The sequence below is a fragment of the Athene cunicularia genome (genome assembly GCF_003259725.1).
Source record: "Athene cunicularia isolate RWA chromosome Z unlocalized genomic scaffold, athCun1 chrZ_part2, whole genome shotgun sequence".
In the NCBI taxonomy this organism is placed as follows: Eukaryota; Metazoa; Chordata; class Aves; order Strigiformes; family Strigidae; genus Athene; species Athene cunicularia.
Genome location: NW_020799143.1, coordinates 364770 through 387659, shown reverse-complemented (window position 1 = coordinate 387659; position 22890 = coordinate 364770).

The following is a 22890-nucleotide window of genomic DNA, read 5'->3' as shown; positions in this document are numbered from 1 at the left end:
CCCCCCCCGTTTATTACAGTATCCAGTTCAATGTTCAGGCAATTCAATCAAATCTCAAATTTCCTTCTAACAAACAACAACAACGAAAATGCTTGCTCTGTTTTATACAGCACTATTTGTTCAGTGTTTCTGTTTGAAGAATGTGTATTAAAATGGGATATTTCTTGAATAGAGGCTGCTGAATAATTTTCATTGTTCAGCTATATCAAGAAGACTGGCCACTAAAAGATCCAGCAGAAATTCTAATTTAGTCCAAAATTCCACAGATGTTCTCAAGAGAAATGCACACAGCAGCACTTTAAAGGTACAGTTATTAAGTCATGCCTTAAGTCATGCCTGTTCAAACAGAAGAAAACTATGACATGGGCAGAATGGAAGCTTTCACAGCTAGAGTTCCTATGGCAGGACTGCCAACTTAAATCCTCTTTGTTAGAGCTGGACAGTTCTAGTTTTCAGCCATCTGATTCAGACTCCTGTTTATGATAGATCTGAGGTTTTAGATAGGAATTGCTGAGAGTGGAGAAGACAGAAAGGTAGCTATTGAAAGAGAAATATTCCTGGAGGAAGGGTCTGAGAAACATCCCTATATAACATTTCAAAGCAAAGGAATCAGTCTGAACGTATGTGAATCACAAAGGAAATCACAATTTAGTAATTATCTCAATTCCAGAATCACCATTTCTCATTAAAATACTCTTAAGAACATCTAACATATACACATACACATACATTTTTATATGCATACATATATATGAAAATTTCATGCTTGTCACTGACAATAGGTCATGGTAAATTTTTTTTTTTTTATTTTTTACATATTATTGTTAGGCTAGAAAAAATATCTTAACAGCTTTGCCCATCTTTTTTTCAATTCCAAGGTTTAAAAATATTTGAGACAGTTCATAATTTACTTACTTAATCCTGGATTCTGCCTCATGCTTGTGGAGGCACAGGAGAAAAGAGAAAGCTGGATATGTGCCTATGTTCATGCTTTGTTCTCCATCAGAAAGAGGCTGCCCTGTTCTCACCTTGAGTATGGAAATGATGCAGCCCAATGCTGTCTTCCCTTCCTTTTCACATTCTTTGCAGTGCAACTCTAGGTGTGCATGTGGGAGCGTACACAGTAACAGGAACAGATCTCTTTCAATTTAGTTGCTTCTAGAGGCAGTCGAAGAAACCTATTCCAATGACATAAGGATGCAAAGTTAATACTCTGTCTTTTCCCCAGTTCTTAGAGCTGTCTGCACATGGTTTGCACCAAAAATTATAGGTAATATTATTCTAGTAAATGCTTTCTAGGGACAAACTGGATTGTTTGAGGGCAAAATGATCACTATCCCCTCCTCTATGCTATTTAAAGGATGCATGTGGAGCAGGACAGGGCAGAGAAACAGTGTGAGAGGAAAAAAAGAATACATTAGAAAAGTTTTAAAAAGTTTTCTGAAGTGCAGCTGAATAAACTAAATGTTTGCTGGATTGATATTTTTCTCTTCCCCATTTCTTCTTTTTTGTTTTTCTGAAATTTCTACAAACATCACTATCATACATTTAGGCTCAAATGTGGTTTTTTTCTGTACAAATCTCAAACCACTATGCAGTTGTGTAAAATAATTTTGGATAAGCAGCCTAAACCTGTTTAAATTCCATTTGCCTTATAATGATACATAATTCATGGTTATGATATTGTGTCCACTTTCTCTCAGTTTCATTTCACTGTTCAAACATTTTACTGTGGGGTTTTTTTGGTTTTTATTTTTTAGTATGACAGAGATTTGAACAGGCCTGCTTAAAGAAAATTGGACAATGAACTTAAGCTAACATTTTAATGGAATTTTCTTAAGGAGAAATAATTTAAAACTATTCTGGACAACAGTGACAATAAAATTAATGTTTTTTTGTGACCATTAAGGTTATTTTTCACCTTCAGCATAGCCATGTGTCAACACAACTACACTGCAGTTACTTTTCAAAGATTTTGGTCCTATTGTGATCTGAGTACTTTCAAGTACATATCTTGTTTTTCCCATTGATCCTTTGTAGAGTTCAATGAGTATGTATAGTGTGTGGCATTCAGGCTATTGTTGGCACCATAGCAACAGTAGCGAGAGATCTAGGCAAACACAGAAATTATTCTGAAATTTGAATATGGCAGGCAGGATCCTTGGTGTTCTCATCAAATATCTGAAATGTTAAGGCTTGGACAACAAGTCAAATCCAGAGTTGACCTATAGATGAATCCTGTATATTTTCTAACTGAAAACCATTATGCTAGTAGGTATTGTACTAAGTTCTAACAACACGCCTATGCTGATGTAAAAAGTGCTAAAGCATTGAAATACTGAAACCGGAACAACAGGCCCCAAGCCAAATCTGTTAACTTAGTCTGTAATCATTAACAAAGTATGTAAGCTTGCTAGTGAAAGATGCAGTTTAGACAAGATATAATCAGTAGTGAGGAGAGAATGTATCCAACTTCCCTTGTTTAGCCTTGTTCAAGGCTGAGAACCCAAGTACCTGGCCTTGTTAGAAACTCCCTTTGTTTCCCCCCCTGAGCCCTGGCCAGGCTTTGCGTGGAATCCAACAGGAGAATGAAACCAGAAATTTTCCACTCAAAACAAAGGTGCCAGCTATTCTGGCCTGTCGATCTCTGGTATATAAGGCTGGGCCCGTTTGCAGTGACTTTGGAAGCCTCACCTATGGGTGGATGCACCACACAGGATTTCCCACTGGCCGGGACAGGCTCTGCAAATCCTCTCTGTGACCGGGGCTCCCCAGCAACTGCAGATCTGGATGATGGTAACGTATGCAAGTGGTGATGGATCTTTCTTAATCTCTATTCTCTCTCTCGTGTAGTAATGATTTGATGCATTACCCTGTTTACTTCTGTTTTTGCTTTAAGTGCACTATTCTGTCTTTTCTCACTGCATGTCTTCTGTATCGCACTGTTACACTGGTTATCACCAGTAAAATACACCTACTCTTTTCACTCTGGTGTCTGAATTTAATTGGTATCCTTAATCAGCAAAACAATATGGAGATAAGACAATACCTAGGAGTAGGTTTTCCACTGAACATACTGGAAAGGTAGCCTTCACCCTAATGAAGCACTGAAGTGCTTTAATTTCTAGAAAATAGGTAATACATATGTCTTAGTGCATTCTACTTGTTGTTAGTGATCCCATTTCTTACAACCCTGAAAAAATTATTTATTGTCTCTTGTGTTCTCAGTGCTTCAAACTCAGGACACAAGCTGCAGGGGCTCAAGCCCTTGGTTCTTAGTATAAAGCTGATTACAGTAAGGTTGAACACCATGACTGTAGCAATTTCATTTTTAACACTATAGATTACTTTCAAGCTGATAAGCAACAGGCTACCTTTTTTATCAGGTTCCAGTCTGACCAATTTTTAAAAGTCTAAAACTGAGCTCCTAAATATTAGTTGAAATTCCTAATGATTAGTCCTATGAAAAAATATGGTCTAATTTTTTTTAAAATTATTAATCTTTGCAAGAGTTGTACTGAAATGCTTTGCAACATTTTTGACAAAATCTTTCGTCATCTAGTCATCCTCATCTTTTAGGAACATAGTACCCAGAAATCCATATATTATGACATTGATATAGATATTTCAATTCTGCACTTTAGATACTTCAGCAGATTAAATTTAAAATATTTAGAAGAAATCCAAAATTATATCAAATAGGCTGCCACAAAATCAGTTCAGCTGTTCCCCATATACAGATTTGTCGTCCAGTGTATTCACAGAATTGAGTGGATATGATTTCAAGTTGGAAGTTTTACTGACTTAAGGAGGGAAAATGCTGCTATACTTTACCAAGAGGTTAGTGGTCAAGACCAAAACACACACAGCAAAGCAGGATTAGGACATTGTTCTTTAGGATTATGCAATTTGTGCAAGAGACAGTTTTAGTTTTGCCTTTATAGCTCTTGTTGGTAACACTTGCTGTCGGAGTGCTGAAAGTCCTTAGTAAAAGCCCTTAGAGTTATTGACATATATTCCTTTTCTTTCTTCTTTTATGCTTATGGTTTAATCTTTCTTTTTAAATTTTTCTGTATGCCTTAGTCTTCAGGGAGAGATTTGTTGTGCCACGGAAGCATAATACATGCAAATTTGATGAAGTGGCTTTTAATAAGTGTCAGATAGGTAGAGATTACTGAGAGGTTTTAATTTTGCTGAAAAAAGTTCACAATGATCTCTAATATCACTTCAAAGATTCCTTGGGTTTATAAAGATATAAATGGGTGGATTTCCCTTCTTGTTTGCTTTTATTAAGACTTTAGTTGTGTTGATGGATAAAGACATTCTCCTTTTTCTCTTTACTGCTTTCACTTCATTAAGATCCTCTTTCTTTCTGTTTTTCAGAGTCCTGTTAAATGATTTTGAAGTCTGTGGGTTTCTCTATCTTCTCTGAACTTCATCTGCATCTCTAATACCTGATCCTCCAGTAAGCTTAATCACTACTTAGATACACTACCACCCTTTTGTTTCTAATCTGTCTTCTGACTTTCTGAACAGTCTGGCTCTTGCTCACCTGTGACAGATATCACGATTTCCTATTCTTCCTCCCTCGTGCTGTAACTAGGTGTCCCATTCACTTTTCAAAAGACTGAATAAAGCAAGTCATTCTGAAGATACCTATTTGGTTGGTCCACTGAACCAAAAAGGATTTTGGGAAGTATTTGGAATTACACAAAGTATGGAAGCTGTGAAATCCCTCTGGAGTTGAGACTTGTGATAGATGCTGAGAAGCTCAAGAATTTCAGTGCTATACAAATCTATACTGAAGGTCTGGAACTTTAGGTGTTCCAGACACAGACATTTTTTATCTGGTTTTGTACTTGTTGCATTTAAGGTGAGGCTAAATTTGGTAAAAGATTAATCCCCTTGCATTCTAGCCAATCCTCAGAGATTAGAGGGGCTAGGGGCGGTTGGACTTCTCTCTTAATAGGTATGCAAGTTGAGGATGTGACTATAGGCCTGACACCAGATGCACAAACAAACCCATATGCTAAAGGTCTGGTTGCCTTCAAGACAAGCAGTCAGGTTCATGAACAGTATGGTTTATTTTTCATGCAACATTTACAGATTTTTTAGGATTGCCTGCGATAAATGCATGAACTTCAGTTTGGTTATATAACACTACACACAAAAAGGAAAATTATTGCATTCACACACACACTTAGTTCCTGGGTATTCACTCGGCATAGCCAAGGGAATCTTACCAAAAAGGGTCCCTTCTGAGGAGGGTGTGTGGGGGTGGGCAAGAGCACAAACTCATTGATATGTCCCTCCAGTTTGGTGTCTGACTGTTGTCCTCCCCAGTTAGGTACAAAGTTGGGGTAGTATTTATCATAGTATATATGTGTAAGTGGGGGGGACTGTAGTCAAGCCATTATCTCTTGAACAACAACACAGCACATTCCTTGTGAGGGTGTGCTCTTTTTCGTGGGAGAAGAGGAAGGGTGAGAGACAAGGTGGCCAGATTGCTGCAAAACAGTCCAGGAGAGGAGATAAGAGAAAGAATGGGACCACGTGGCCTCCACCTCACTTTGCATTCCTCCTTAGTGCCACCGCAAACAGAAATCACTGGATCTTCATCCTGTCCTGTGTTTGTTCTGGGCACCATGTGTCAAAGAAATTTGTGTTTTGCAGATTTTTCATTGTTTTGCTTTTCTCACTACTCCAACACCTAACAGTGTTCAAAGGCATAATGTGTCAGCTACGTGTTCATGAACACTTCAGTGCAGCAGAAGGTCTTAAATGGTCTATATGCTGCAGCTATAGACCATCAATTCCAGATCTGAATTGGTATATGTGGCTGTATGTTACTATATTATCCCATTTGGATACCCTAGCTTGCTTCCTTCAGTGAGCATTAGATTGGTATTTCTGCTTTGTACTCTACTGGGAGTTGTAGAAGTGTTTCATATTCCCTTATCTATCTAGCTCTCTCTGTATGATAGCAGTTTACAGTCTTAAATGCAGTTGTCTCATATTTAACTTCTCTGGTGATTCATGAATGGAGTCCTAGGATTCCAAAGAATGATTGTGCAGGAAGAGCCCTCAAAGACTACAAAGAGCTTGTGGAAGGTTCTGAAAAGACCACACTGGGTAAAATGGTTGGTTGGAACATTAAAAATTATTTACGGGAAAAAGGAAACCAAAAGCAGAATGTTTGGTAAATGAGAGAATTTTCCTGAAGAGAAAGTGGTTTGGACCAACTTGAATAAAATATAAGCTTCTTGTTTGCAAGTAGTCAAGTCTTATGGTATCTAGTTAGAGTTTCTTCAAGTAAGTCCAGACTGAAATCTGCATTAGGACCACAGAAGGAAAATATTCTGAAGAGAAATGTCATATAATATTGTCATAGGAAGAATATAAAATAAGATAGCTGAATAAATACAGCATTCAAAAAGTAAACCACAAGCTTCTATATTTAGACAGCTTTTGACTTCTTCCTCCTTAACTTTCCATCTGGAGGTTGTAGTAAATGATAGCAATAATGAAAGCATTTAATGATCTGTGTGATTTAATGCTCAAAAATCCTTTTGCTGGTTGTGTTCATAATATCTACTTTAAGTGCCAAATCCATGTGTGTGTGATGATTCATTCGTCACACTTGGCTAATTTTGTTATTTAGGACTGCATGGGAAAGGAATCCTATTATTTCAAGCTGAATCCCTAACTATGTTTTATTTTTTATATATAGACTTCAACTGTTTCCCAATCTTGCTTTGATACTGCGTGAAAGCCTAGGGAGAGTTTTTCAAAAGAAAAAACACTGTAAAGATACCCTTGGTTTTATATACATTTTAAACATCTTTCCAGTACTTGGTTGAAACTTTTTTCAAGTTCCACCTTTAATAGCGCGCCTTTTTTTTTTTTTTTTTTTTTTTTTTTTTTTTTTGGTTTTGTAGTTGCTATTTGTTTTGTTTTGTGTTGGGTTGGTTGTTACTTTGTTTTTGGTTTTAAGCAGTAACATGTATTGGTTAGCCTTGGACCCAAAGCCTGAATAATAAAAAGTATATAAAAAGTGCAAGTAAAATCTCACCAGCCTTGGAAGAGCTGTATTCATGGTACCACAGCACTAACAATTTCATTCTCAGATTCTTATATGGAAGCATAAGAGAACAATTATTTAATGTTTCATAGGCTGAAAACCAGATTTTTTATCCTTGACTTCTGTAACATCTCACATATGCCTTTGTGCTTTGGATTACCTGCAGAGTACGCCTTCTGTACAATATCAAATTCAAATATTCTTGGTAAGTCAATGAAAGCAGGTGCAACAGCTTTCAGTAATTTCAGGTTCACACTAATTAAACTTTGAACAAACAGTCTATTACCTTGATGTCCTGGTACTGAACACCTTTAAGTTCCTGATCTTGATCTTCAGGGGTATCATTGCACTTGCAAGCAGGTTGTGTCAGCGATTTAATCTCGTAACTGGCAATAGTCATTGGAGAGGCAAAGCTCCCCCACTGACAACAGGAGAAAGAGTGTCACAAATATTCTTTTAATGACACACATTCTCAGACCATGACATGGAGCTTTGTATACATATGAAAGAAGTTCAGGAAAAAATGTAAACATTAACTCTATACAGAAGTATTTCTATAGTAATTGCTACTTCTAGAAACAGTAACTAAGTGGTAGTAGAGGCAAAAGTAGGGTGAGGAGTAAAAATATTGCAAGCTGTAGAGACATTCCTACAAACAACTGTGAAAGAAAAATTAATAAAAATACAAACCATATCTGCTTTTAACCTACACTTGGCTTTCTGTAATTTCTATAGGGCATTTAGATATAGCATTCATAGTATGAATTAAGCTGTGAACCCTTCCAAATGACTACAAAAATGTACAGGAGGTATAGGTTATGGATTGGACACATCTGTAAAATCTCAGGACAAATTGTAGGCAGCTACAAAAGCAAGCAAAAACCCCACCTTTTAAAGCCAGTTAGATTTCCAAAATAATTTATGCTTTATCAGAAATTGTTAACTACACCCCCAGGACCATATAAAAAGATAGAAATCAAATATATAAACCAATATTTATCAAGGACCATCTATAAAATTTGTGCCTTGGGCTTTTTTATTTACTATCTGAACTATATATAACATTGTTACGAACTCATCTAATTATCTTCAGATGTTATTTGTAGCCTTTATATTTCATGTAATCATCTTTTTAGACTAAGCAGAGAAATAAATCATCTCTATTTTGTGTGATGTGTTGGCATTTGTTCATTTAATGTTCTTTGAACCTTTTCAGGAAATAGTTTCAAAATACAAAATCAAATGACTGGAAATTAATGGATAACAAATTCAGATAAGTTATCATTATGAAGTTTGCAGGGAAATAATATAATAAGACAGATTTTCTGAAGATGTAGAGCGTCCTTGTTGCTAAACTCCTCTTATTGCTTGCTTTTTGCTTCATAATGTGATGTACTTTTTTTTTTTTTTTTTTTTTTTTTTTTTTTTTTTTTTTTGTGTGTGTGTGTGGTGTTTTGTTTTGTTTTGACCTAAGATAACAGTAATTCCACTCTACAATTCCCTTTTTAATGTTCACAGCCAAAATTCCAAAACACCTACTGTAAAGCATCATCAGTCCACTGCAGCTATGTGCTGTTTCCACTTCACCAAACTTTGTATAAATGAGTAGCAACAAGAGGTTTAAAATTGTAAATAACTTAGAACAGGAAGGAAAGAAAAGATGAATCTCATGCATAAAACATTGCCTTTGGACTCTGAAGGTTTTGTCTTACTTCTGGCAAAGACTATGTCCTTAAGCACATCAATTAATTGTTCTAAGTTCACCTTTTTACATGTGTAGACCAAGGCTTTTCCTATAATACAAAATACACCCATATAGTGTTGGGAGACTGAAAAAAGGAAACTATCACTCATGCAAATCATTATTCTATAAGGATTTCCTCTTATATGTATATACATACATATAAATACACTTAGAAGGCATTTTAAAAGTTTTTACGATGTTTTTCACTTTCCACTGAATATCCATTGTCCTGAATTCTTTACCACCAAATTCTTCAGCTATCAGTTTTGCACAGATTCAGAATGGAAGTTACCCAAAGAAAGGATGTTTGGGAGCTGTGTTGAAAGTGGTAGCTATAAAGGATCAGGCTAGATGAACTTTCCTAAAGATTTCGAACCACTAAAGGTTATTAATAGAACCTTTTATAACTATCATACTATACTAGAAGTATGACAGACTTCTATAGGTAATTTAGCTATTTGCTACTCTTTGTGTTTCCATATTCTTAATTTCTGTGCTATCAAGTTTCTACTGACAGCTTTTATTTGCTGAAGATTTTTTTTTCCCTGTCTTTCTTTTTATATGAACATTGTAGCTTACTAGTTCTACCTTTAGGGCAAAGCAGTGTTCCAAGAGTGTGGCCTCTTGCCTAGCCATCATTTACCTGTGCTGGGTCTACATTTCAAAAGAAATATCCTTCCAGGCTATCTGAGACAGCGAGAGCTATCTAAAAGCTCAGAATAAAATTAGTTTGTTCCTTTTAAAAATTTCTGTTGGTCATATGGTGTGAGTTGTGTTCAGGAAATGGAGCTTGGACTGCAACTCTCTGGGAACTTTCTGCATAAAGTACAGGTATTTATTCACAACTAATAAGTTTTGCCATCCATGACAAGCTCAGATTGTGTGGGGTAACTAGTTCGTATTGCACTCTTCTCATTTCAGAGAAGCAGGCTGAAACACCAGACAAGAAAGTTAACAATGGGGAAATATGAATAGTTATATAGAAAGACAAAGTGAACTTTTTGGTATGAATCTACACACAGAGCCTGATATCTAAGTTCAGGAAAAAAATTCACAGCTGAAATTAGTCTGCTCTGTCCTAGGGCTCAGCCTCTGGAGCCAGAGGGTCATGGCAGTCCAAAGGTGACCTTATTTTTGTCCATGAGAGGTTTTAACCATGACCCTGAAATTCTTAGTACTGAATATCCATTGTCCTGAATTCTCTATTTACCACCAAAGAATTTGCCACCATATCTGATTATAAGGCATGAGGCACACCAAGATCCCCTGTTATCAGATAACTACCTTTGACGTTCACAGCCCTTTGTAACTCTGGGGCCATCTTTCAAACATTGAAGACAGACTAAAAAAGAAGGCTACCTGAAGCTGTAGGTAGCAGCAGTGATTAGCAAGAAGTGTTGTATTAGATTCCTGACTTAAGACGTATATTCAATGCACCATTTGAATTAATTATCTGAGGGAAACATTAAAAAAACAATATAAAGGCTTTTATGTTCTTATGTCAAATTCAAATGTAAATATTAATTTATTTTGACATCAGAACCTTCATTTTTCTTGCTTGGTTAATTTAGATTCACTTTTGTGACTAAGAAGAGGTCCCCTTAAAAAGGGACTCAGTTGATAAAGAAACCACTGACTGGCTATGATGTTCACCATACAATCAAAAGTGTACTCTGAAATCTGAGAATGTATCTGCATTTTCAAAGTGACCATTCTCCCTTTATCTGCAGTTAATTAACTGCTCTTGCACACTACCTGTGCAATTTTATCATGTAGGGGAGCAGAGGAGCGCCCTATATCCTCTTCTCCTTTCTGTGGACATTAACCTGGGTTAATTTTAATGCGGAGTGAGTGCTTCAATCATCTCAGCCCTCTATTTAACATAGAAATATAGCAACCAGAAGGAAGATTGTGTACTATTTTCACACTAGAAACAGGGAATTTATGTCCCTAAGGAGAAAACTGAAATACTATCAAAATCATTTAAAGGCATTAAAAATGAAGACCCTTCTTCTGTCCTAGTACTACCCATACATGATGCATGCAAATAGAAAAAAAATGGACAGGTTTGTTTTATTCTGATAGCAGGAAAAAGCATTAAAAGGCAAAAGCAAGCAAATCAAAGACAGGGACAGATACCTGGAAAAGAAAAAAAAAAAAAGAGGTCTAGCTAAATAGATGTTCATTGGTCAACAATTCTATTCATTTTTTGAAAGTACATTCAGGGGAAGGATAGTTATTATTTACAGAAGATTTTCTGCTGGGCCTGCTGTCCTTGATATCAATTGTTGTTCCAGATGGAAGAAAATAGCTAAATAAAACCCCCAACTGATTTGTAAGGATTGGAGTAAGCAGCCAGAGAGGACACTTAGATAATTTATTAAAGGCTTAGCAGTTGTGTTCCTGTGTCTGCTGTGCTCTTTTACTTTTTTTTTTTTTTTTTTTTTTTTTTTTTTTTTTTTATACTCTCTGCTGATGGAAGGTTATGGTTTTCTGTAATTACTACAAGCAAATCTTTCTTTGGCAGCACATATAGTGATTAATCACATTTCTTTTATTGCAGTATTGAGCTGCTTTCGTGTATTCTCTTTGTATATATAACCTTTAATTTTCTGTATTACAGGCAGTACTAAGTAGTTAGCTTGTAGTAACAGAGATAACAGTTAGCTACATATGTTACTGAGCTGGAGCTCTCAAGCTACTCTGATTATTTTGAGGCCTGTGTATCTCTACTTTATGGGTTTGCCATAAAAAGTGAAAGAAATGCCATCTACCTATGATAGAAAATTGACTTTAGATTGTGGAAGTTAAAAACACATTCTTGCTTCTCTCTCCTAAAATCTGATACTGTAAAAACTTAAATAATGATTGAGTCATCCTGTTCACTGAAACTGGAACCATCAATAAAAATGGAATACAGAAAATACAGTCCTACAGGGAAGTACAGACAGGGTGAAGCAAACTGCCAGGCTGCTGGGTTTTAGGACAGATTTGGCTATGGATTCTCTGGTGTGACTCTAATCCATACTGTTCTAATTAAACCAGGAAAAAAATATTCAAGACTGCTGAAGTTAGTATTTGAAATCTGCAATTGCTGATTATATGAGGAACTATTGGTCTACATATGATAAGAAAGAACAGAATTCAGTATGTGAGTATGACCTATGTGGTTTCAAGTACCTTGTGTTTGCTGTGAGTACCTGTTAGAAATCCCTTGTATAAACCCTGAGCATTTAGGCACTTTCCCCAGAGCACCACAACATGCCAGGAATCTTACCCTGTTAAGGCTTGTCAGTGAAGCATGCTTTTCCCCTCCACTTCTCACTACCAGGTCCTCACAAGCTTTGTAGATATCCTAGAAAACTGAATTGTGGTGCAGGGTATTGCAAGAGCAGCTGAACACCCCAGTGATGACAAAGAAATGGGAAGCCTATTAGATTACTAATTTTTCTTACAGATCAAGTTGAACAGATTAAAAAAGAAGGCTTCTTGAAGTTGGAGATAACACAGCAGGGATTAGCAAGAAGTTTGAACTACAAGACCCTTTAGTAAGACTGTATTTACCCATGAGATTTTTTCCCAACTGCCTTTGTGTGTTATTTGGCTTTGGAATATCTCATGAGCCCTGGTGAGTCCTTAAAGGTACATCTTCATTGTACCTATTGTTAAAGATGACTGCCAGAGCCACCTGCAGCATCTGTGGCTGATGTGGTGTTCTTGTAGATCTCCATGGAGTTCTTTCCCTGTTTCGGCACTTGCAGATTCCCTAAAATAATTTTATCTGTTTGAATGATGGGACATCCCCCAACAATAGGGTTATTACGTTCTTTCCACTACACTATCCCCTGAAATTCCTTTGTACAACGTTAGTATGGTATTTCTGGACTCTGAGGCAGTAACAGGAGAAAAGAGCCACAAGACAAAAAGGTGAAACTATGTTGTGACAGATATGAAATGCAGAGTCCTCTCAGTGTTAATCTGGTGCTACTTTTTCTGGCATTATGTAAGAATAGAACAAGAAATTACAGTTGGTGAATTTAAGTATATACTACTTGAACTATACTATATCTCTATGATGCCGTATACACACATGCATTATAGGAAGAATTGTCTCGGGGATTCTGACACCATTATTTTCCCATATGAGTCAGCAGCAAGCAGAAACATCTTCAAAGGTTAATATTCCTTTAAGGAAGAAGAAAATTTGTAAGATTTGGTCTCATTTAAATACTATTTAAATATAAAAAGCAATATTGTAGCTATGAGACTGAGTATCCACTGAGGACTGGGTTCAAAGACTACAGTCATGTAATTTTCAATACCTGAGGCTACACCTTAATAAGACCATCTGGAAACTGAAGCTGTTTATGAATAGGGATATCAACTATTCCAGTGCAGTTTCATGCTAATTGTAATCAGTCAGTATGTGTGCTGTGCTAGCAGCTTATTAGTTTCTAGGTGGATGTTGGTTTTAACCTATAAAATCTAGGGCTAAGTTGTCTGCTGCTGGCGTAATATATATAGAATTAAACTGAGGGTCTCATTCCTAAGTGATCAGGGACTTAGTTATCTCAGAGAGTTGTACAAAGCCTATCTTAATTTTACTAGAATATGAGAAGGAGGTAAAATGAAAGATTTAGGATGAACACATGTTATTATAGCTTGCAGCATGAGGTCAGGTAAATGTTAGTTTTGCATTATGTGGATTTTACTTCTGGCAGTGTGTTAGATAATCCTCATAAAAGTACTAGGGAAATTGTGTCTTCTCAGGAATTTAGACAAATATGTAAATTATTTCCAAGTAAATGTATTGTTTGAAAGTAGGACAATTAAAAATAATGCAAGTACAATTTCTAGCCCTTTAACTCAAGATTCTTGAGTCACCTGAAAATAGATTTTCCCAGAAAGCTCAATCACTACATAGGCATCTCCCTTTACTATTTGTGGGAAACTGTAAAACTGAACCATTCACTACATAGAGTAACTGGATGACTAAATGGGTATTTCTATTTGAAGAAATATAGTAGATCTGATTCTAATGTCATTATATACAATTAAATTAGGGGTGATTTATCTGAAACCAAGGGAGTAATACCAGTTTAGAAAATGTATAAGGGATGTTGTAATGCTGTAAACACTATGTAGATTTATTTGCATTCATAAAGTATTTCTGTGCTGGGTCTGATGGCTAACTCTGATAATCTGTCCTGCATAAGTATTTCGTCTGTTTAAATAAGGGATAAAGAGATACAAAACTCTGCATTTGGCATTGCACTTAATATAGAAGACAAAGGTGACAAAGTATATACATATATAAATATTAACAAACAATGGCCTGATGCCAATTTCCATTCTATTTCCTATTTTTGTTAATAAATTGAATTGCTTTAATTCTTAACCTTCAGGACCAAATTTTCCCTTGAGTTCTGAGAAATGAGGCGGGCAATTAATCTTTCCTTTTAGATGGCTCAGAGTTTCTCAATGAGGTCTAATATTTTCATGAAAAGGAAATGTAACTGACTGATGTATATAGTTTTTTGCCCATCTGAAATACAGTTAAAGTAGGCAATGCCTGAGCAATGTCAGAGCAGCGGATCTCTTATTAACAGTGATATACATTGTATTGGGAGGGCCTTCAAATTCCTCTGTACAGAGCTCCTACAACTTATCCTGCTGTCCTAAAGGTGAATCTATACTCACTGTTTTAAAAATGTTTAAATTAGGTTGTACTGAAGGCAGAGACTTCAACACCTTGTCCTATGCTTTCTAGTGAGTTCTAGTGAATATGAAGGAAGAAGCATGACACTATGGTACATAAAATGATATCAACAAAGTCCCTGATTTCTCTTTTGTTCAGGAACTAGAGCTGAGGTAGTGTTTGCATTAGATCCTGTGAGTCTGCAAAATAATGTTTTTCCAAGCAGGTTTTGAAGTGGGTGCTTATTCCAGTAATGGATCTGCTTCATGAGAACTGTCATAGCACCCATTCATGCTGCAGTGGGTGATGTTCTGCATCAAAGGGCATTTCAGTTTAAGGTATGTATATCTACATGTTTGCTCAGTGAACCAAGACTGAATTGTATTTATCTTTTTTTTGTAGAGAGTGGAGAGTTGTACAAAGCTTTATTTTATGTCCTTAGGATGTAATTCACCATATCTAAGCTAAGTAAAGCTCAGCATTACACAAGTCACAGATTTGTATGTAGCTGAGGTTCTGTGAATGTAAAATTCTGACATTAATGTGACAGGCTAGACTGTACAAGGTCTTTTATAAGACTACTGTCACTATCAACTGTGGCACTTTCAGCTCCTTTATGCTGTATGTGTGGTATGTAATGATCATTGGATTAACATTAATACTGATCTATTTGGCCTGTTTTCTGGATCTATTGCTAAGCATGTGTTACAGGACACCTTCTGTGATGACCCACAGAGGATATAGTTATTACTGACTTTAGCTAGAGAGTCCTGGTTATTCATCTTGTGCAGCAGTGGCTTGTGCTTTTCTTTCTGGAGTTGCAAGATTAAACTTTTGTGTGATTTCCCAAGAGGGTGTCTATTTCACCAGCTTGTCTGCCTATCTTTCACCTTCTATTGGTTGTGCTTGAAGACCCAATCTGTTTTCCTAACGTGCTGATCCAGTTTTGTTCAGTCTTCATTTATGTTCTGGTTTCATCTCAGATAGAACCAATTTTTGGGGTTTTTTTCTTCCTTCTTAGTAGCTAGAACAGTGCCATGTTTTGGATTCAATATGGGATCTGATATGAGAAGAATGTTGATAATGCACCCATGTTTTTAGTTGTTGCTAAGAAATCAAAGACTTTTCAACTTCTCATGTCCTGTTAGTACACGGATACACAAGGAGCTAATGGGGAGCTAAAGGAGTCAGAATAACGGACCCAAATTTGCCACTGAAATATTCCATATCAACTAACGTCATGCTCAGTATATAGGTAAGAGTTGATTAGGAAGCTCCACTCGGGTTTTTGGGACGGTGGTTTCAGGATTCTCTCTTCTCTGGGATCACTATTCAGGAAAGGGCTGGGCATATGCCAGCAGGCGGTGAGCAATCACATTGTGCATTTCTAATGTCTATTTTCTATTATTACTATTATTTTAATTAAAATTTTTATTTTATTTTATTTTCATTATTAAATTGTTTTTATCTCAACCTGCTAGTTTCCTTATCCTTACATCTCCAACTCCCCATTTCCCAGGGCTGTGGGAGGATGAGTGAGCAGCTTCATGGTGTTTGCCTGCTAGACAGGTTTAAATCACGCCAATTTAGTGACACAGTAAGAAGATAATCTCTGAATTCACTCTACAGGGCTAAAACAAAAAAATACCTTTTGTTTGTGTGTGTGTGTAATTTTTGTGCTAGGGCAATGCTCAGGGAGAGATGACTCATCTGAAGAAGTAGTCTATAAGGGAGCAGCAGAGGGGTAGGTGCTGAACTCCTCTCCCTGGTGACCAGCAACAGGACACAAGGAAAAAGACTGGAGCTGCATCAGGGGAAGTTAGATTGGACATTAGTAAAGGGTTCTTCACTGAGGGTGTAGTCTATTACTGGAACAGGCTTACCAGGAAATTGGTCATGGCACCAAGCCTGTCATAGTTCTATGAGCATCTGCATGATGCTGTTAGTCATATGACTTAGTTTTTAGGTAGTCCTGTGAGGAGTAGAAAGTTGTACTTGATGATTCTTACATGTCTCTTCCAATGCAAGATAGTCTGTTAATCAATGATTTCATGATTCTAGCTGGTAAAAAAACCTCTGAGATTGCATAGTAATGTTTTTTCCTTCCTCACCTTATTTTGACTTCTCTTTAGAGGGAAAAAAAAAAAAAAAGAATGCAAGAAGTCAGTCCTCCTCGTTTTAATTGTAATATATATCCAATTGTGGCATATATCAAATATATGTGTATCTAATAATATATATTGTATATGGATCTAATATCTGATACTTAATTCATATATAATATATATTTACTAATTTATGTTAATGTGTTAATCTACTAATATATCTATAATATATATTCTTATGTAGTCCTGTTGCATCAGAGAGATATCAAACAAATCAGGAGTACTGAAAATGAATGGTAAAAAACAGTGTTGATAAAGGTGTGTAGTTTACAATATCAACCGAGTATCTAGATATGTGCAGATTCACTCTGTTGACCATTTTGATCGGGAGGATAAAGATATCTTGGTCCTGTTTTCACATTTATCACTCCTTTGCATAATAACAGATTTTCCAGGAATCTGTATTAAGTAGACAGCAAAGATTTATTTAAAAAAAATAATTCCACTTCTTCAATGACTGACTGGACACCTGCTTTTAAGGCACAGACTGAAAAACTACTCTTTTGATAGTGTTCTATTTTAACGTGCCACACCACAATGTGGACATTTTGTTTCCTTTTCTCTTAACTATTGATGGTCTGCCTGAGTATGCTTTCAATAGAAAAATGCAGTGATGATCAAAGCTGTAAATAACTGCTGTAAAATGTAAAGAGGTAATTCTGTTACTAAAGCCATCAGGGTTATAACTTTATTTGCTCCTACCCCTGTTTCCTGAGGTTGAAAATTGTGCTGTTATTATGATAGACTGATCTTCATTTCAGTGCATTTAAATTCAACCTGCTTAATTAATGTTTTTGTGTAATAAAAGAACTTCAGACGTCCTGTCTACACTTTTCTCTTACCCATTAAGTATGTATTAGTGGAGGAGACTTTTAAAAGTTATTGACATATAACATCAGATGAGATGTCAGAATCAGCCAAATTAGACAATAATCAATGTAAAATAATTGATGGTTGTTCTCAAATAAAGTTTCAATGCACAGCAAAAGAGTAATTTAAAAAAAAAAATTAGAATAACAAAGAAGATATGGAAGCATGCTGAGATGAGGTCAAAAGGGAGATCTCAGAATCTAGCAGCATTAAGTACTAATGTAGCTGCCTGCTTCAGAAGTGAGAACCGCAGAGATAAATTAAACAAACAACACAGAGCATGAAAAAAATCCTGCAAACCAGAAGTATCTGAGAGGCACTTTGATAACTTATTTGGCTTAATTTCTACATGAAAAAAAGGACCAAATCCTCAATGACCTCAGTTTACAATTTCCAATCACAAACCTTCAGAAGTTTGAGTAACAAATGTTTTCATGTGCTTAACTTTCTAGTCACAATAGATGCAAGGCAGTGTTTTAAATACAGGTGTGCCATGCTAAGACAACATTTCTTCCTAACTTGCTATTGTTTCTTTGCATATTGTTAAAAAATTATGCATGGGGACATTGGAATCCTTACTATTTAAACATGATAAGTTGTGTATTTGAGAGCCTAAAAGTGTCAGCTTCTTATTGTCAGTACTCTTTGTACTCTCTTTCCTTCCTTCTTTTCCTCCCTCTGGCTCCTTTGAATCTGAACACTAGGATTCCATGATGAAATTATTCTGTTGTAAATACTACAACTGGGAGGTTATTACTCCAATTTAAAAAGCACCACTTCCTATGTATAACTGGACTTTCACAATCTTCAGTCATTTTGTGCTCTGTTACTCTCTTCTGCTTCCACACCCTTCTTTTCAGAACAGAAAAGAGAAAATTAGAAAGATAAGTAGTAGCCTGGAACATAAAAATATATGAAACATGGAAAACAAACACAAGCTCTTCACTAACCATATGTAAAAAGAACCTTTTTGGCCTAACACAGAATGATAATGTCTCTTCAAAACAAGGGTTTTATGTCTAAATCAAAGAAAATGGGAAAAAAAGCCTACTGATTGATAACAGTAGACATCACAAAAGAGACATTTTGATAAGTCACTTTGTTCTTCATTCCCTGAAGAGGATAGATAATGGGTTTGTGATAGCAGCAAAAATCATGAAGACAGGAGAGAAAGAGGAATGAAAAACTAATAATTAAATCTCATGCCTTGAGATTTATGTCACTTGCATGCATTGTATGTATGTGGGGTTTAGTTTATTCTTACTTGGCATCACATTTGTTTAATTGCACAAAAAAATACAAATAATTTATTACCCTATTGTCCTCATACTTGCAGGAGAATAAGACAAAGTACAGAGAACCATTAAACAACTGCATTTCTGAGCAAAGCACCTTCTCAGTTCATCTCTTCCACATTAAGATGCAGGTAAAGATGTGGAAGACTATAGCCTGTTTCAAGCTGACTTTTTATTTGATACATTCTCAAAGTACCTGGAAACTTACGGAGACTTGCATACAGTCTTCGGGCTTCCTTAACCTTAGGGGATCAATGCTGCCCTGAATTAATAGAAAATACATCAAGCTCTATTCCTCTCCCACTGGTAAACCTCCTGCATCTGGGGATCAGCATAGAAACAACCTTGTCCCTTTTGAATCAGAGCCAGTTCTTGTCATGTCATCATGAAGTAAGTATAGGCAGAGCAATCTTGTTTGTCTGCAGTGGGCTAAGCTGATGATGGGGTTGGAGGAAAGGTGAAAGAACACAAGTCAGAGAGATAAAGGGTGAAACATGTTACTTGCATTACCAGAATAAGACCTCTTTCAGTCAGATGTATTGAATTCATGGTGCTAGATACAGAACTAGCAGTGCTTCATCTTAGCAACTGTAGCCTTGTGAATGACTTAAGCTGTACTTTTAAAACTTTTTTAGCTTTTAAAGAAAATTATTCTCCTTTAGTAATGTAGCACATTTACTAATAATTATGTATGGAACATAACGCATTGGTACTGCTGTAGGTATTGGTGACTTCAGCTTCTTCATAGAATAACAGAATCATCTAGGCTGGAAAAGACCTTGAAGATCATCTAGTCCAACCATTAACCTAACACTGACAGTTCCCAACTACACCATATCCCTCAGCACTACTATACATTATGTAGTCAAGAACATTTACATTTACAAAAGCTGCATTGAATCTCATGACATGAGTGTACATGACAAGTGTGTTGAGGTTTTTAAGGTGTTTTTCCCCTAGGTAGGAAACTTCATGGATAAGAAAACACATTTTATCTGTAATGTAGCCCTGCCAGCTTTACAAATTAAATGCATGTAGTTTACCATCGTTTATTTCATGAATTAATATTTTCTTTAAAATGGGATAGGGGAAAATGAGAACAAGATAGGATAGCTTAATAGTTGAGAGAGGGAAGGAGAAAGCAAGAAAGTAATTTCAATATTATGTCATGCCTGCTGGGCTGGATTTATAAAAATACTCAGAAGTGCAAGTTTTCTTCCCCTACAGTTAAACCACTTCTGGGAGTGTCCTGTATAGTAGCCTTCCAAGTAATATGTGTTTTTATTTGGTTTATTAACTTCTCCTCTAGTGGACAAGGCTATATAGGTAACAGAAAGTGAGTTCTTAAAGAAAAAAGACAGAAAAACATTAAAGGCTTCCATATAATAAACAACAGGATTAGGAAACAACAGAATTTGATTTATTTTTCACAAAGGATACTTTGCAAAAGTCCAAATATATACAAAGCCTAGCTGAGGAGAGTGCCAATTTGTGTTCTTTTCTATCCTGTTTACCAGATGTTGTCTGCTCTTCAGTAATACACAGTTTCTATAGCAGCTGTAGCAAAATATGGTACATATTTGTTCTGGTTCAGCTAGGATAGAGTCAAGTTTTCCCCAGCAGAGAGAGAGGGGGAAGGGATCTCCGTCCGGGTTATTCATACCATGCTGGAGTCAGGTCCAGGGGTGAAGCCTTTTTACTTTCGCTTCTGGTTTTGGGGGTTGCGACACACGCAGCGGGCTTGTTCCCTGACCATTTTGCAGTATTTCTCTGTATATCTTTTGTCTTGTTCACCGTTATTGCTGTTTATTGTTGTTATCATTGCCACTGCTACTATTCAGATTGTTTTATCACACTGTTGTATTAAATTTTCTTCTTATTTTAGCCGGGGTCTGTGTTTAATTTTCCAGCCCGGCGGGCAGAGGGTGGGGGAAGGGCAACAGCAACATGCTCTCTGATCCCGGCAGGGGTTAAACCTGCACAATATTCTATAATACCAAAGCAATTAAAAGGACAAACTCCAGTAAATTTGGAAAAAAAAAAAAAAAAAAAAAAAAAAAAAAAAAAAAAAAAGCACAAAGCACCTTTCATAAGTGTAGATGTACAGCTAGCATCCTGCACTTGCATATATATATGACAGCATACTTCTGAAACCTTTCAATGCAGGCACAGTTCAGCTAATTAAATTTTGACAAAATACAAAAGACAGCAAAAGTCTTTAATGATCCAATATGCTCACATTAATGAAAATTTGCAGTGCGTCATCTGAGATTAAAGTCTACCCTAGATAAGCCTTTCCTCTATGTTTACTTATTCAGAAAAAAATAAGGTAAATAGGCCATGTAAGGTGTTCTCGCATGAAATAACAGAACATTTTAGTCAGCACCCAAAGAAACACTTTACTGGGTTTGTAGCTGTGTGCCAGCAATCCAGTTGCAGTCTGAGTAACAGTGTCTTCAAAGAAGCAAAAAAACACTTCAGTGTGTGATATAATTAAGACAGTATGTGTCTTCAAACAAGGATGAGTTCAGCACTTGCTAGTGAAATAATAATATAACATCATTGAAATAGTCACTGAGACAGTGTCCAAAGGTTCCTGCAGTGTGGAAACCCCCCATGATTTATAAGAGATACTTTTATCTTCAGCTGTTACTTGAATATTAGTCCACATAGACTGAGTCTAAGGTAATTCACCAAAACTTGCGGTGAAAAGTTTTAGCTGAGGTCAAAACCTTGGAAGGCAATTAGGATAAAAAATATGATTTTGCATAGCTGAGCTTCAGAAGCCAGAGTGTGTTTAAATAACTTTCTACCTTTACATATGATGAAAAGTAAATGTTCTCAGTCACTTTTGCAGGAACAAGAATTTTTCTGCAGTTTTGTTACTTTTTCCTTCTTTTTTCTTTAGCCACACAGAATTAAAGTATCTCCCAGGTGAGGCTGAAGACAAAAATGCTACTCTAAGAACATTACATTCATGGTACGAATGTTCTATATTTTTATTCATTGAAAATCTCGGATTGCCTCTATCCTTTCAATAGCTAAGAAATAAGTAGTTAATAATAAAACGTAGTATATTTAAGAGATTTTCTGCTTTTTGCAGTATTTAGACAACTGAAACTTTCACTAACACAAATAAGTATCACTTCACATACATGATGGATTTTAAAAGGACTTCAGTAGCAATCTGACCAAAACCAATATTTGCAGGAAGGCTGACTAAGGCAATTAAGTCAGCTAAATACTGTGCATCAGGATGACAAATTAATTTGTTGTTATAAAGACAAAAAGAGATTCCAGCCATTAGCCTCATGCTCAGCAATGCGTGCAAGATGGTTTGAGGGCTAAAGCTGGGGCATGAAGATTGTTGTGTGCCATAGCTATGCTCTCCCAGGAACAGACACTGTAATCCTATCTGACTTTCAAATTAAGTATAAATGAATGCTAGTATGGTTAACTCCCCCTTTCTGTGTACGTATCTGCAAAAGATCCATCTTACTGTCCCAGCTGTCTCAAGGGAGAAATACTTATTTGATTTAGCTGGGGCATGATATGTTTCTTACCCCTCGGGCAGTTTAGCAAATTAGATCGGCTCTGACAAGGTGGAGCAAATTTCTTGTGGCTTTGTAGTGAAGGCTAAGATTTAAAGAATTGACATATATTATAAAATAGTATTGGGGTTCAAGTGAATATCCCCAGTACACAGATGAACCCAAAACTAGCTTTGCATGCACAGATTGGCACTTTTGTGTACTTATTGACAGTGTCATGCATACCCAATCTTCCTATCCAAACATTGGTTCTGAGAATGCAAAAGACAGCGTGTACACAACAGTCCTGGGATGGAATTTTAAGACATTGACAATTTGGTCCTTAATGTATTTGTGTTTAGTGACTCTCATTCATTTTCCATTACTTAATTTCTAAGTAATTTTTATAACAGAAATAAATATACTTCATGTGAAGTTTAGTGCTAACATTAGACACCAAGGGAGCATCTGATGCTGAGCTAGATTCTTCCCCCCCCCCCCCCCCCC